The following is a 13522-nucleotide window of genomic DNA, read 5'->3' as shown; positions in this document are numbered from 1 at the left end:
CTTTGGTGCAAAAGACAGAGCAACTTCTTTGGTACTAGAAGAGCTTTCTACAGAGTTAAGATCTGCACCTTCAGTGATTCCATCTCATCATGGCACTTTGCTATTGTAGCCTCGAGACACTGTAAAAAAAATCATGAAAACACCATCTAGAATCAATCCAAAATTATTAATACAAGGCATGCTAGCATTAATAATATACGAATAACCCGCATTTATCTAGTGTGAGTACATAAAAACATACTAGAAGACCAAATAACCCTCGTAAATAAGAATTCTTGAGAAAAAAGAACTACCATGATTTTTTCCTAATTTTTTCTATTTTTAGGGCCTCAAAATATGCTAATTTAAATTCCACCAAACCTATCTTATGGCATTCCAAACCTATATTTTTCCAAAAAACAAATTAGCAATTAGATTTGCCAAAATACCAATTTTTAGGATTTTAAAAAATAATTTCTAGAATATTCCTAATTTCTCCTAAGAATCCCATCGTTCACGAAATTTCCAATTCCACCCGATAATTTTCAAATCCAATAAAAATTTACAATTTTAATGCATTTCTTACTTTTCTAGGAAAAAAATAGATTTTTAAAGGAATTTGAATGGTCATGGGCGCCCGAATGGACACACCACATACCAATCAATTTTCGAGAAATTTAAGATAACCTTTGTCTAATTTTTTTAGTAACTTTTAGGAATTTTTCAAAATTTTTAATTTACCTAGAACGCATTAGAATACGAACGGTCCAAAAATTTTGGAATCCCAATGCTCTTCCTAGAATATGGAAAGCCAACAGTTTCGGGAAAATGAACAGACAAAAAAAAACAGAATGTGAAAGGTCAAAAGTTTCTGGAATCCGAAAGGTCAAAAAGTTTCTTGGAATTTAGAAGGTCAATAGGTTTCCCGGAAATAAATTGGAGAGCCAAAGGGCTCTAAGAAAGAATTTTCAGGAAAAAAATTTAGAGAAGAAAAAAATTCAAATCTCTTTTTTTTGGCTTTTTTTTTTCAAGCTTTTTTTTAAAAAGCTTACAAGGTTTTTTTAAATTAAAAAACTCATTTTTAACATTTTAAAAAAGTTTTAAATTAAAGCTTGAAATTAACAAATTCGGGTGGGTTGTGCACCAACTTGTCTACAACGAAACCCCTCCCACGCGCACGCACATAAGCATGAGAGAGAGCTCCTCTCTCCTCCCCTTCTTCTCCATTCTTACTTTCTCTCTCTCTCTCTCTCCGCCCCCTCCTTCTCTGTTAACAGAGAGGAGGTTGATTGAAATTTTAATTAAACCTCCTTACAACTTAATTATGATTAATGTTTAATCAAATTGTGCCTTCTAAGAGGCGTTCACACAAGCGGGAGAGAGAAATAGAAGTTAATTCTAGATTTTGAGGGAAGAAAAGAATTTTACGTGAACGAGAGAGAACCCAATACATCAATTGGCTACCCCACACTGCATTTCAACAGAAATTTGACTGAAGAATGATAGCATCTCCGTGGAAAACCCACCAAAATGCATTAAAAATATATATTTTTTCCATAATAATGCTCTAAAAATTTCTAAATAATTAAAAAAATTTCCTAAAAATTATAAAAATTTAGGAAATTCATTCTACCAAGAATATCCATGATAAAATGTGTGGTATTTTGGTAGAAATTTCATAAATGCTTATTTTAAACAAAGAAAAATTTAAAAAAATATCATTGAGCTTACGGAATTCCCCGGCATAGTCAATTCATCCATTGAAAGAAGAAACACGTGTTCCAACCACCATATCGACGATCCATGTGCATAATCACCAAAACATACAAACAAAATAATATTTTTATTTAGTAAATATTAAAATTTACTTTAAAAAATGCTAAAAATTAGAATAAGAAAGAAAAAACAACAATAATTAACTAGAGATTACTCTAATACCACTATTAAAATCCTAAGATCTCTCTAGATAATCATCATGCATAAACCAAGCATAAACTCATCCACCCAACCAACCCCGAGCCGAAGGGATGCACACATGAATTACAATGAAATACCTCATACCTTAACCTTTATGTCCCATACCACCAAGAAGTATGACTCCAATCCAATAGTACTCAAGATGTTAAGAGTTGTATTGAAGCAACTCACCTTGGGCAATCTTGGAATATGTGATCGATGCCACATTATTCACACATGGGTTGAAAAGTGTTAGTGACTGTGGGTATGGAAGTATTCCAAACTGTGCATTCCGCCATTGTGTGGTCCACGACAATAGAAACATTGAAGTGTTTGCTTAACCGCTTCCTAAGCAGTTTCTACCCTTTGGACTGTTTCTGCTTGGGGCATAGGAGATGAAGGCTTTGAGTTAATTGTAGGTGAATTACGATATTGTGATGTGTCGTGACCCAAAACCTTACAATGTTGGCAGAATTGAAAGACTGACTTAGGGTACACACATTGGGGATTGGGGTGCTAGTGGTGGCAAAGAACACAAGGCATTAGGTCCACCATTGTGAGAGGCATTAAGGATGTATTGTCTTGAGGGAGCTCATTCTCTTTTCGAGGTTTTGGTTCAAGGATTTCAAACAAGGTTGCGTAGAATTCAAGAAATGACAATTCCAAGATCAATTTTTCTTTACCCTTTGCTTCAGTTGGTTTAGATGAGGAACATCTCGTAGCTAGTTGTGTTGTATGGGTGATATGCAACGTTTATTCTCATCTAGCATATTGACCATGTAGCTTTGCTTGACCTTAGAAATCCAACTAAGAAACTCTACTAAGACCTATAGTGTTTATGGTCATAACTTATGAAAATGCTAGCTTCATAGTCATTTACTACCTTAATACAAGAAATATTTTCCCTTTGTTGAGGTGAGGAAACATGCATTCCAATCGCACTCGCCATAGGATCCTATTGTGTCTTGTTTTATAATCACAACAATTTTACAATAGGCTGAAATTTTGAAACAACGACAACCACAAGGATGCACACAACGTTGACTCTTCCAAACTTAAAGTTTTTATAATCACAATAGGCTGAAATTTTGAAACAACGACAACCACGAGGATGCACACAACGTTGACTCTTCTGCCATCCCAGCTCAGCATCTTCTGCCATCCATCGATCAAACCCAAGCTTGGGATTTATTGGATCTGCCAAACCTTAATTATTGGGGTGCTTATTAGCAGCCCTTTATAATTACAGAAAAGGAAATCTGATGCTATGAGGAGACTCCACGATGCGAGAGAGAACCTTCTATGGGTTGGCCTCCACGATGGGAGAAAGGAATTCCACTATAATAAACCCGCCAGCATGCCAGGCAGATAGGAAGACAAATGTTGATATTGCCTAAATAAAGAGGAGCCATTTCTATTTTGAAATTTGGACCTTACAAAAATACACACCAAGTAATTAATTAATTACAGGGGTCGCCGATAGGGAGGGGGCGTTTAAGACTATTTAAGTGGCCTTGAATGTAGCTAAAATAGGGAAGAAGCCAGAACAAAGGAACAACCTTTGGAAGATCATCGTCTCCAGCAAATGTGGCTGTTTCATGCGGCGCCCATTCATGCTGTGTGAGGTTTGTTAAATCGCCCCTTGTCCGCCGTTCTAGGGTTTTGAAGCCATGGCGACGCTTCTCCCAGGGTACAACGAAGCTGATAAAATCAACCTTAGATTCATAGATTTTATTTTAAATTCTGAGCCTGAGAGAGCAGAAATCACCAAAGATCAGGAGAGCTTTGCGAAGTTTATTATTGGGTATAAGACTTGACTTGGAGTCTGTGGATTGCAGCGATCCAAGATCTTGTCTGGAACGCTTAGCAAACTGCCAAACCTATGGCGATGTTCTGGGCCTTTTCCCTGCTGTCAAGCGAAAGGATAAGGATGCTTTGCTTCAGCAGAAGATCTGGGATCAGGACATGGAGGCTGCAAAGCGTGCCTGGGATACTCAGTACGTCGCTCCAGAGAAGGCACTTACCCATGTGGCTCAGCAGTTGCAGGATTATGCCAGTTCATGGAACCGCAATGAGAGGTATGCGCCGCTGGTTGCTTTGGTTCAAAGCAGCGGATGGGGCAAGTCAAGATTGATTTGCGAGCTGTGGCGGAAGGAGTTCTATGTTTTTTTACATATCATGCATGGGAAAGGAGCAGACTGGGTTCCCGAGACGCACTGAGCAGCTAGCAGACATTATGCAGAACCCACAATCCAGTGAGAAAACCTTTGTGGCACTTGTTGCTAGCATCATGGCAGTCTTCAATCAGCATACTGACATGACATGTGAAGCATGGATACAGGCACAGGAGAAAGGACAGTCCCTCCAAACTGAAATATTCAATCAGTTCCAGCAAATTCTCAGATCTTCAGAATTTCCAGAATGGGATGAAGAAAAGTATGAGCAGTTCTTCAAGGAAGACATAAAGAAGCTGGAGAATAAGTGGCTTCTTTTGTGTGTAGACGAAGCAAGAGAGCTAGGTGACAATTTTACGAAGTTCAGGAGGTCATTAAGAAGTATCCCGAGAGGCAGCAGCTTTTTCAGTCTAGTGCTGGGCACTGATAGAAAAGTGGCAGACCTAGCAGCAGCAGCAGCAGACGAAGATGCAAGTGCATGTGTGAGATTGGCTCACCCTTTCCTTGTCTACCATCCCATTTATTTGATTGGAAAGAGTGATATTCTTGCCCAGGCTAGCAGCAGTGAGGATGATATGATGTAAGCACAGATCCTACACATGTGATACGATATGGAAGGCCACTCTGGGCAGCATATTATGATTCAGTTGACACAACTGACAAGCTAGGCGCAACCATTCTGTTGGCAAAGATGAAGTTGCTTGGAAAGAACATTGATATCACAAAGCCTGGCTGGGTGACTCGGTGTCATGTGCACAGTGCGTATCTACTGTGTGCTATACGCATGCAAGACTAGTTTCGAGGCTTGGGGAAGCTTGGAACTAGGCAGGCTGATTGACGAGCTAAGTTAGGAAAATTCTAACGGACGGGCGGCCAAGTATGGACGGGCGGGCGGCCAAGTGTGGACCCCCGATGACTGGCCAAGAGCCTATAAAAGGGTGGTCAATGTTAGTTATTGGATTATAGAGTCTCGCGAGTTTGTGAGAGCGCTATGGTCTTGGAGTTTGGATCTAGTGCAGACGTGCACCTGTTTTATGCAGTCGAGGCCGACAGCGATCTCGAGGCCCGCGAGGGCAGCTTCGTGACGGTATGGGACGTCGCGACGAGGAGGAGATTTGTTGGTACGTCAACCTAGTTAGCTCAGCTCGTGGCTCGGTGGGGACAGCCAAGACTGTGGGCTTGTCCACGGCTGTCATGGTTGGGAGCAGGCCTGCACCCCTTTGCTTGTTTGTTTGTTCGTTTGTTTGCAGGATTCGAGTTTTGAATCAAGATCGATCACGAGGGGATCCGTGGGGATTTGACAGTGGTATCAGAGCATATAACAGTACTAAGCATACGAGTATAGGGTTTAGTCCTTTCATGCTTATGTATGGTTTTCAACCAAGATCACCTGTAACAGTAGGATTCTTTGGACTTCAGCATGATGCAGTACGTAATTTTTTGCAAGATATACAGGAAATGTTACAAGTCGCAAAGGAATCTATTAGAAGTGCTCAAGATTGAGAAAGGTTTTATGCTAATAGACATCGTTCACCTAGAGAGTTCTATGAAAGAACGATGGTGTATTTGCGAGTTCTGAAAGATTTCGAGACTTTACGGACAGGTAGATCTTCGAAATTTTCTCCTAGATATTGTGGACCATTTCGTGTTACACGACGGATTGGTTTAGTTGCATATGAATTGGATTTGCCTTCTCATGTGAAAGTTCATCTTGTATTTCATGTCAGTAGAGTTAAGGAAGTACTGGGTGGAGTAGATCAGTTAGTTACTCCTTAAGAAATTATAGATGTTCAGGACATGACATTTGTTCCGCACGAACCTGAAAAGATTTTTGAATTTCGTGAACGAAGATTGCGTTATACGCTTATCACGGAATACAAGATTAAGTGGAAGGATCGTGTTGAGGAGGACGCTACATGGGAGACATTGACTTCTCTTCAGAGAGATTATCCTGGCTTTTTAGTGAGCTCAAGAGTGAGCTTTTAGAGGAAGGGGAGTATGTCATGTGCACAGTGCGTATCTACCACGCATGCAAGACTAGTTTCGAGGCTTGGGGAAGCTTGGAACTAGGCAGACTGATTGACGAGCTGAGCTAGGAAAATACTAACGGACGAGCACCCAAGTATGGACGGACGGCGGCCAAGTGTGGACGTCCGATGACCGACCAAGAGCCTATAAAAGGGTGGCCAAGGTTAGTTATTGGATTATAGAGAGTCTCGCGAGTTTGTGAGAGCTCTATGATCTTAGAGCTTGGATCTAGTACAGACGTCCACTTGCTTTATACAGCCGAGGTCGGTAGCGATCTCGAGGCCTGCGACGAGGGCAGCTTCGTGGCGGTATGGGATGTCGGGAGGAGGAGATTGGTCGGTACGTCAACCTAGTTAGCTCAGCTCGTGGCTCGGTGGGGACAGCCAAGACTGTGGGCTTGCCTACGGTTGTCATTTTTGGGAGGTGAGTCAAGTCTGCACCCCTTTGCTTGTTTGTTTGCAGGATTCGAGTTTTGAATCAAGATCGATCACGAGGAGATCCGTGGAAATTTGACAGTGGTATCAGAGCATATAATAGTACTAAGCATACGAGTACAGGGTTTAGTCCTTTCATGCTTATGTATGGTTTTCAACCAAGATCACCTGTTACAGTAGGATTTTTTGGACTTCAGCATGATGCAGCACGTAATTTTTTGTAAGATATGCAAGAAATGTTACAAGTTGCAAAGGAATCTATTAGAAGTGCTCAAGATCGAGACATGTTTTATTCTAATAGACATCGTTCACCTAGAGAGTTCTCTGAAGGAACGATAGTGTATTTGTGAGTTCCGAAAGATTCCGAGACTTTACGGACATGTAGATCTTCGAAATTATCCCCTACATACTGTGGATCATTTTGTGTTACACGACGGATTGGTTCAGTTGCATATGAATTGGATTTGTCTTCTCATGTGAAAGTTCATCTTGTATTTCATGTCAGTAGACTTAAGGAAGTACTGGGTGGAGCAGATCAGTTAGTTACTCCTCAAGAAATTATAGATGTCCAGGACATGACATTTGTTTCGCACGAACCTGAAAAGATTCTTGGATTTCGTGAACGAAGATTGCGTCATACGTTTATCACGGAATACAAGATCAAGTGGAAGGATCGTGTTGAGGAGGACGCTACATGGGAGACATTGACTTCTCTTCAGAGAGATTACCTTGGCTTTTTAGTGAGCTCAGGAGTGAGCTTTTAGAGGAAGGGGAGTATGTCATGTGCACAGTGCGTATCTACCGTGTGCTATACGCATGCAAGACTAGTTTCGAGGCTTGGGGAAGCTTGGAACTAGGCAGGTTGATTGACGAGCTGAGTTAGAAAAATACTAATGGACGGGCGGGCGGCCAAGTGTGGACGTCCGATGACCGGTCAAGAGCCTATAAAAGGGTGGCCAAGGTTAGTTATTGGATTATAGAGAGTCTCGCGAGTTTGTGAGAGCTCTATGGTCTTGGAGCCTGGATCTAGTGCAGACGTGCACCTGCTTTATGCAGTCGAGGCCGGCAGCGATCTCGAGGCCCGCGAGGGCAGCTTCATGGCGGTATGGGACGTCGCGAGGAGGAGATTGGTCGGTACGTCAACCTAGTTAGCTCAGCTCGTGGCTCGGTGGGGACAGCGCCAAGACTGTGGGCTTGTCCACGGCTGTCATGGTTGGAAGGTGAGTCAAGCCTGCATCCCTTTGCTTGTTTGTTTGCAGGATTCGAGTTTTGAACCAAGATCGATCACGAGGGGATCCGTGGTGGGGATTTGACACTCGAGATATAGCAATAGCTGTTTTTGCCTGTATTGTGGGATTAGATGTGGTTGCGTGGGGGACTCTTCCACAGCAACTTGTGGCAAAGCACATGAGAACTATCGTGAAGATAACAGAGGACAAGCGAAGAGTCTACACGGTAGCGGCTGTGGAGCCGGCTCTTGCTGTGCTGGTGCTGTTAAGTTGCTGCATGCCGAGAATGATAAATTTCTGGATGATTTTCTAGACAAGCTGACAGAGGTTTGCCTAGATGGCTTGGTGCATGAAGGTATTTGAAACCGATCCCGTCAAGTGGGAAAGACTTCGTTGGACACCCACACGCGTAATAGCACAACTTAATACCACAATTTGAAATGGACAACTTAATAACAACTTGAAATTGAATTGAAATGAAATGAGATAAATGGACACCAGCACTGGGGTCAGAACGGGCCGACCCCCCCTCAATATATGATATATTTATTGGGAGTATTTAACAAATACAATGCTCCATGGGTTCCAAGAACCAGATGATGTCCATGTATAAGATGAATACAAAACCAAACAAATTGGCTCGAAAAAGATATTCGAAGCAGAACGACCACTAGCGTGGTCCAGTCTCTACGGTCCTGTGCTTTCACTGGACTCCGTGGAGAGCGCCCAACTGGTGTTCCAGGACCACGCACAAACAGGCGCTCCCGTACTAACGCCTGGCTCTCCCAATCTCAGCACCTTTGGACTGAGGTTCTCTAAGAGCTTGGACTATCCGGCACCGAACGGGTGTTGCCATGGAGAGAATTCTTATCAGATTTATCACAAAATACTTTACTTAAATCTGAAAATTCACTTACTTGTGGATGGTAGATGGAAGACCAATACCCGAGGTATCTGTCTGTGTGCAGCTACTAGTGGAGGATACCAGGGATGTAGCCGCCTGGCTGTAGGAGTACACACACAGTCGCTTGGCTGTAGATGAACACCCTGATTGCAAAGAGGAGATGGAGGCGGTGTAGGCGCTTGCAGTGTGGATAGGGCAAACTTCTGGAAAAACAGGCGCAGGAGAGCACACAAGCGCCTGCAAGGGGCAGCGCCGTCTGCTAGTAAAGGTACCAACCGCCTAATAGATAGGATAGTACACAGGCGCCTGCAGCAGCAGCAGGTGGCAGCGCAGCCTGCTAGTACTGGTATATGCCGCCTTTGTAGACAGCAGCACAGCTCGTGGTGGTAGTCACCTGCTGATTAGGTGTAACACTTGGCTGTAGGTGCAGCCGCTTGTGGTGTAGTGGGCAGCCCACAGGATAACCAGCGCAACCACCAGTATAGATTATAACCGCCAGCAGAGGGTACAGAAGTGTAGCCTGTCATCAGCAGCCGCCTTGAAGTAGAGGCGTATATAGTTCAGCAGCCGCCTGGGAGCATGGGGAGGTGCCTGGCTGCAGCCTGTGCCGTCTGAAGTGCAGAAAGAACAGCCTGTTGGTTATGGTAGGCGCAACCTGTAGAGAAACAAAAGGAGTCGCCTCAAGGAGGAGCATGTGCAGCCCGTATAACAGTGGGCGTCGTCGTTAGCTTGAGGGAAAAAAGTTGACGCAACCTGAAAGGAGCGAAGAGATGAACGCCAGCTTGCCCACGATAGAAAGAGAGGTTTTTTTTTTAAAAGGTTGGAGTGGAGTAAAACCCTTTGATTTGGCTGGCTCCCCACGTTTGCATGTGGGCGGCCAGTTCCAAGGTGGGTTGGGTAGGTGACCATGCACCCATCCCCCCACACACACAAGTCAAGTGTGGCTCCCCACCTTGGCCCCTAAGTGGGTGCCCACTTTTAAGTGTATGTGAACATACAACCTTATAAATCAAAAGGTTAGAGATTAAAGTATTAAACTATACCTACCACCTGTTCACATGCAACAAAACTCGTCAGAAGACAGAGCAGACTTCACGACTCACTGGCAGGTGTCCCCGCTCAGTAAGTGACACGTCAAGCAAGCAAACACAAAAATACAAGTCATGCAAAAACAGTTTCAGACATGCAAAATATGAGTGCATGTGCAAATAGTATCATGGACATATCTCCCGTTCATGGAACAAGTACAAAATATCTGTCGGCACAAAAATGGTCACGACGTAAAACATAAAAACCTGGTCTTCCTATGGAGTGACAGTCCCATAGGTAAGACAGTTCCAGGCACGAGTCTCCCTATGGAGTGACAGTCCCATAGGTAAGACACAATTCTAGACACGAGCCTCCCTATGGAGTGACAGTCCCATAGGTAAGACACGGCACAAATACTGGCTCTTCCATGGCGTGACAATCCCATGGGTCGAACACAGTCCAGGTCATACACGGGTGGCACCAGTCAGGCTCCCGTCCATACGACACCATCCTGCTAACACATGGGTGTGGCACCAGTCTGGCTCCCGTCCATGTCAGCAAAATACTGGCCTCTTCACATGAGACACCGGCCTGGCCTCCTCAAGTGACCGAGACACAAAAACTGGAGATGGACCAAATGGGGTTGTTTTTTTGTTTTTTGTTTGCTCTGGCTCACCTACCTGTCTTCGTATAGTAGAATGGTCTCTTGCAGGAATTTAAGATGGTTGTTTTTTAGTTTTTTGTTTGCTCGTATAGTAGAACTATCTGCATGTTTTTGCATGAATTTTACACATGATTGTACAACATGTGCGCGCGCGCACACAAATGCACATGTTGTGTGTGCATACACACATACTCTTATTCCTGGTGTTGCAAGATCTAAGCATTGCCTGAACAGAAGGGTTATTCTTTGAACCATGAGGAGGATCCCTGTGCGTCAATGTTGCCCTTGTTGTTTAAGTTGGCTTGGCTCGGTGCTGCACTCGTTTAAATATTGGCCACCAATTTTTTTTGAATGGTTCTTTTTCTCCACACTTTGAATGGGGGCCTTCTAAAAGTTGATTCCTCTACATAGCCTCTTGTTTGATACATGCACATGCTTTTGGCTACTCTTTAGGCTGAGGGCATGATGTTGATGGTTGGCTATCAGTAGTCTTCTATTTGACGGTGTCATAGCACACATATGTCTAAAGTCTGTTTTTGCGTGTGGTACTCCAATCAGATGTGTATTATCCCATACTTTCATACCTGTATAAACTATGGTTTCATAACAGTTTCATATCGGACCTGAAGTATTGTGTTATAGTGTATGATGTCTAAATGGCAGTCTCTCAATTCTCATTGTAACTTTACAAACTTGAGTTTTAATGACAATGTGTAAGAGTAATCGCTTTTTATCATTTTCGTTTTTCAAATTTCAATATCAAACTTTTACTAATCTTCAGTTAGATTCTGCAATGTAGGTGTAAATGTTTAATCCCCTTTGGCAAAGACTTATGTTTTTTTTTGTTCTGGGTCTAGAGTCATACTTCAAAACTTCATACTTGCATGGGTTGCTAGGTCAGCGGTGAACAAGCTCAAGGTTTTCAAGAATTGTGTTATGTAAGCTTGAGCACAAAGAGTACTCTTGATCATATTGAGTTTCTATTCGGAGATTGTGTAATCTGGATTAGTGGTGGGGAGAGAGACTTGTAAACAATTGTACACATGGTTGTAAACAATATTAACAATTTTTGTTGATATTGTGCTATGAGATGGCATATATTTGGCTTTTGAAACTGTCTCTTCAATATTGCTAGAGAGTGTGCACATCATTGCGTGAAAGAAATGTTGATGTGAATGGAGGAAAGCAATTAATTGTTCACGGGTCCTAGGGTCATAGTATATCTCATGCTTATGTTGTAAACTTCTAGCAAATGTATTAATTGAAGCAATGATAGAAATGCAATATTACACCTTCAATTTAGATGGTAAACAAGCATGTGTTCTTCACTTATCTTTGAGTGCCATCAAGTTGGAGTAGGGGAAAGAATGAGCAGTTGTACTACCAAGGTGGATCTATGGCTCTTGTGTTTTTGTCTCGGGTCCCAATATGTCGTGTGTGTGTGTGTGTGTATGGAGAGAGAGAGAGAGAGAGAGAGAGAGAGAGAGAGAGAGAGAGAGAGAGAGTTGTATTAACGTCTTCAAAAGGCCAAAATGACCTATGAGACCAAAAGGTTACATCATATCCATGAGGTACCTCATCTTGGGTACAAAATAGTAATAAAGAAAGATAACAAAAATCTAGAACTATAAAATCTTTTCTAGGTACATGAGCAGAGAGCTCTCATATCACCCTAATACATCCCTCGTGGGCTGGCGTGACACGGTGCTCAATGTATTAGGGTGATATGAGAGCAGAGAGCTCTCATATCACCCTAATACATCCCTCATGGGCTGGCGTGACACGGTGCTCAAGGTGGTAAAACTGAGCCAGCACGAGAAGGTCCTGCAATGTTGGGAGATGATGGCCCGGATCCTCCTATAGTGGCGTGGCTGTGGACGAGGGCCATGGGGTTTGGGGCGTCGAGCTCTGCATAACTTAGTGGCTCTGTCGAACGTCACATCTCTCTATCAGAATCTCGGGGGGGTCACTCGTATAAATATGTAAGTATCACGTGGGTTCAACAGAAGGACATTTTAAATATTTAAAACTTACAGAAATATATTTACAGAGGGGATTTATTTATTGTATTTTAAAAAAAATTTACAGATTTGAATAGGAAAGGATACATTATATTCACTAAAAAATTCACAGATAAGGGACTTTTTAAATAGGCCTTGAACGCACGTGATATAGAGGATTTACATATAGTGACCCCCCCGAGATCAGAATGCACAACGAATATATGAGACAAGTGTTCTAGAGAACAAAATGCAGAAGTGTAGAGAGAGAGAAGTTGTATAAACTCTGCTATATACACAAGATCCGATACAAAATAGAAGGTGGGGGCAAGGGTAGCATTTATACCACCCCCAGATGCTGGTCGACCAAGTCAAAATAGCCAACAGCTTGCTCTTGATGTAAAAAATACAGTCGGCCAGGATAGACACATCATCAGTCGGTCAGCAAAAAACTGTCCCACGTCCAAGAAAAAATAGGGAAACCATGGAAAAAATGGGAAAAAATGAAAAAGGCTCTGGGTGGGCACACCCACAACAAGGGCCCTCGCTGTATAGACAGGAGATGACTGCTAACACCCCCTCTCAACTCCTGGATGTGGAACCAACCCTTGTGACCTGGAGTGCTGTCGGAGCATAGCTTGAGGTAGAGACTTCGTGAAGAGGTCCGCCGCATTGTCCTTCGTTGAACAATAAACAAGCAAGATGTCACCAGCCAAAATCTTCTCAAGAACAAAGTGATACTGTATCTCTATGTGCTTGGTCCGGGCATGGATGATCGGGTTCCGAGCAATAGCTATACAGCTCTGGTTATCGCACTGGATTGTTGAGATATCGAGCTCTAGTGAGGCGGTGGACACTGATGACCCGCCTGGGGGATAGGCCCCGCACTTACACCACTGGCATGGTTGGTGAGATCTTGGGTGATATGCAGCCAGTGGGATGACAGGCTGTGTGACAGCCACTCTAGAGACTGGCATAGTTATAGCGCCAGCTCATTTAGCCGGGTTCACACTATAGAGAACCCGTGTATGTATTTGGTTGAGTACCTTTCATATTGTGTGTACTCTTATTCTTGTATATGGTGTGTTGAGTGTTGAGTAGAGAAGAAGAAGATTTTCAGCCTCT

The 13522-nt window shown here is 43.0% G+C and overlaps 1 pseudogene; it reads left to right on the top strand.

The window, feature by feature from the left end:
- Positions 1-3292: 3292 nt before the first annotated feature.
- LOC147640400 (uncharacterized) lies at positions 3293-8275 on the top strand (annotated as a pseudogene).
- The last annotated feature ends 5247 nt before the right edge of the window (positions 8276-13522 follow it).

Source organism: Cibotium barometz, chromosome 3 (assembly GCF_041138505.1).
Source record: "Cibotium barometz isolate CiBa-2024 chromosome 3, ASM4113850v1, whole genome shotgun sequence".
Taxonomy (NCBI): domain Eukaryota; kingdom Viridiplantae; phylum Streptophyta; class Polypodiopsida; order Cyatheales; family Cibotiaceae; genus Cibotium; species Cibotium barometz.
This window is presented reverse-complemented; position numbering and strand designations above follow the sequence as displayed.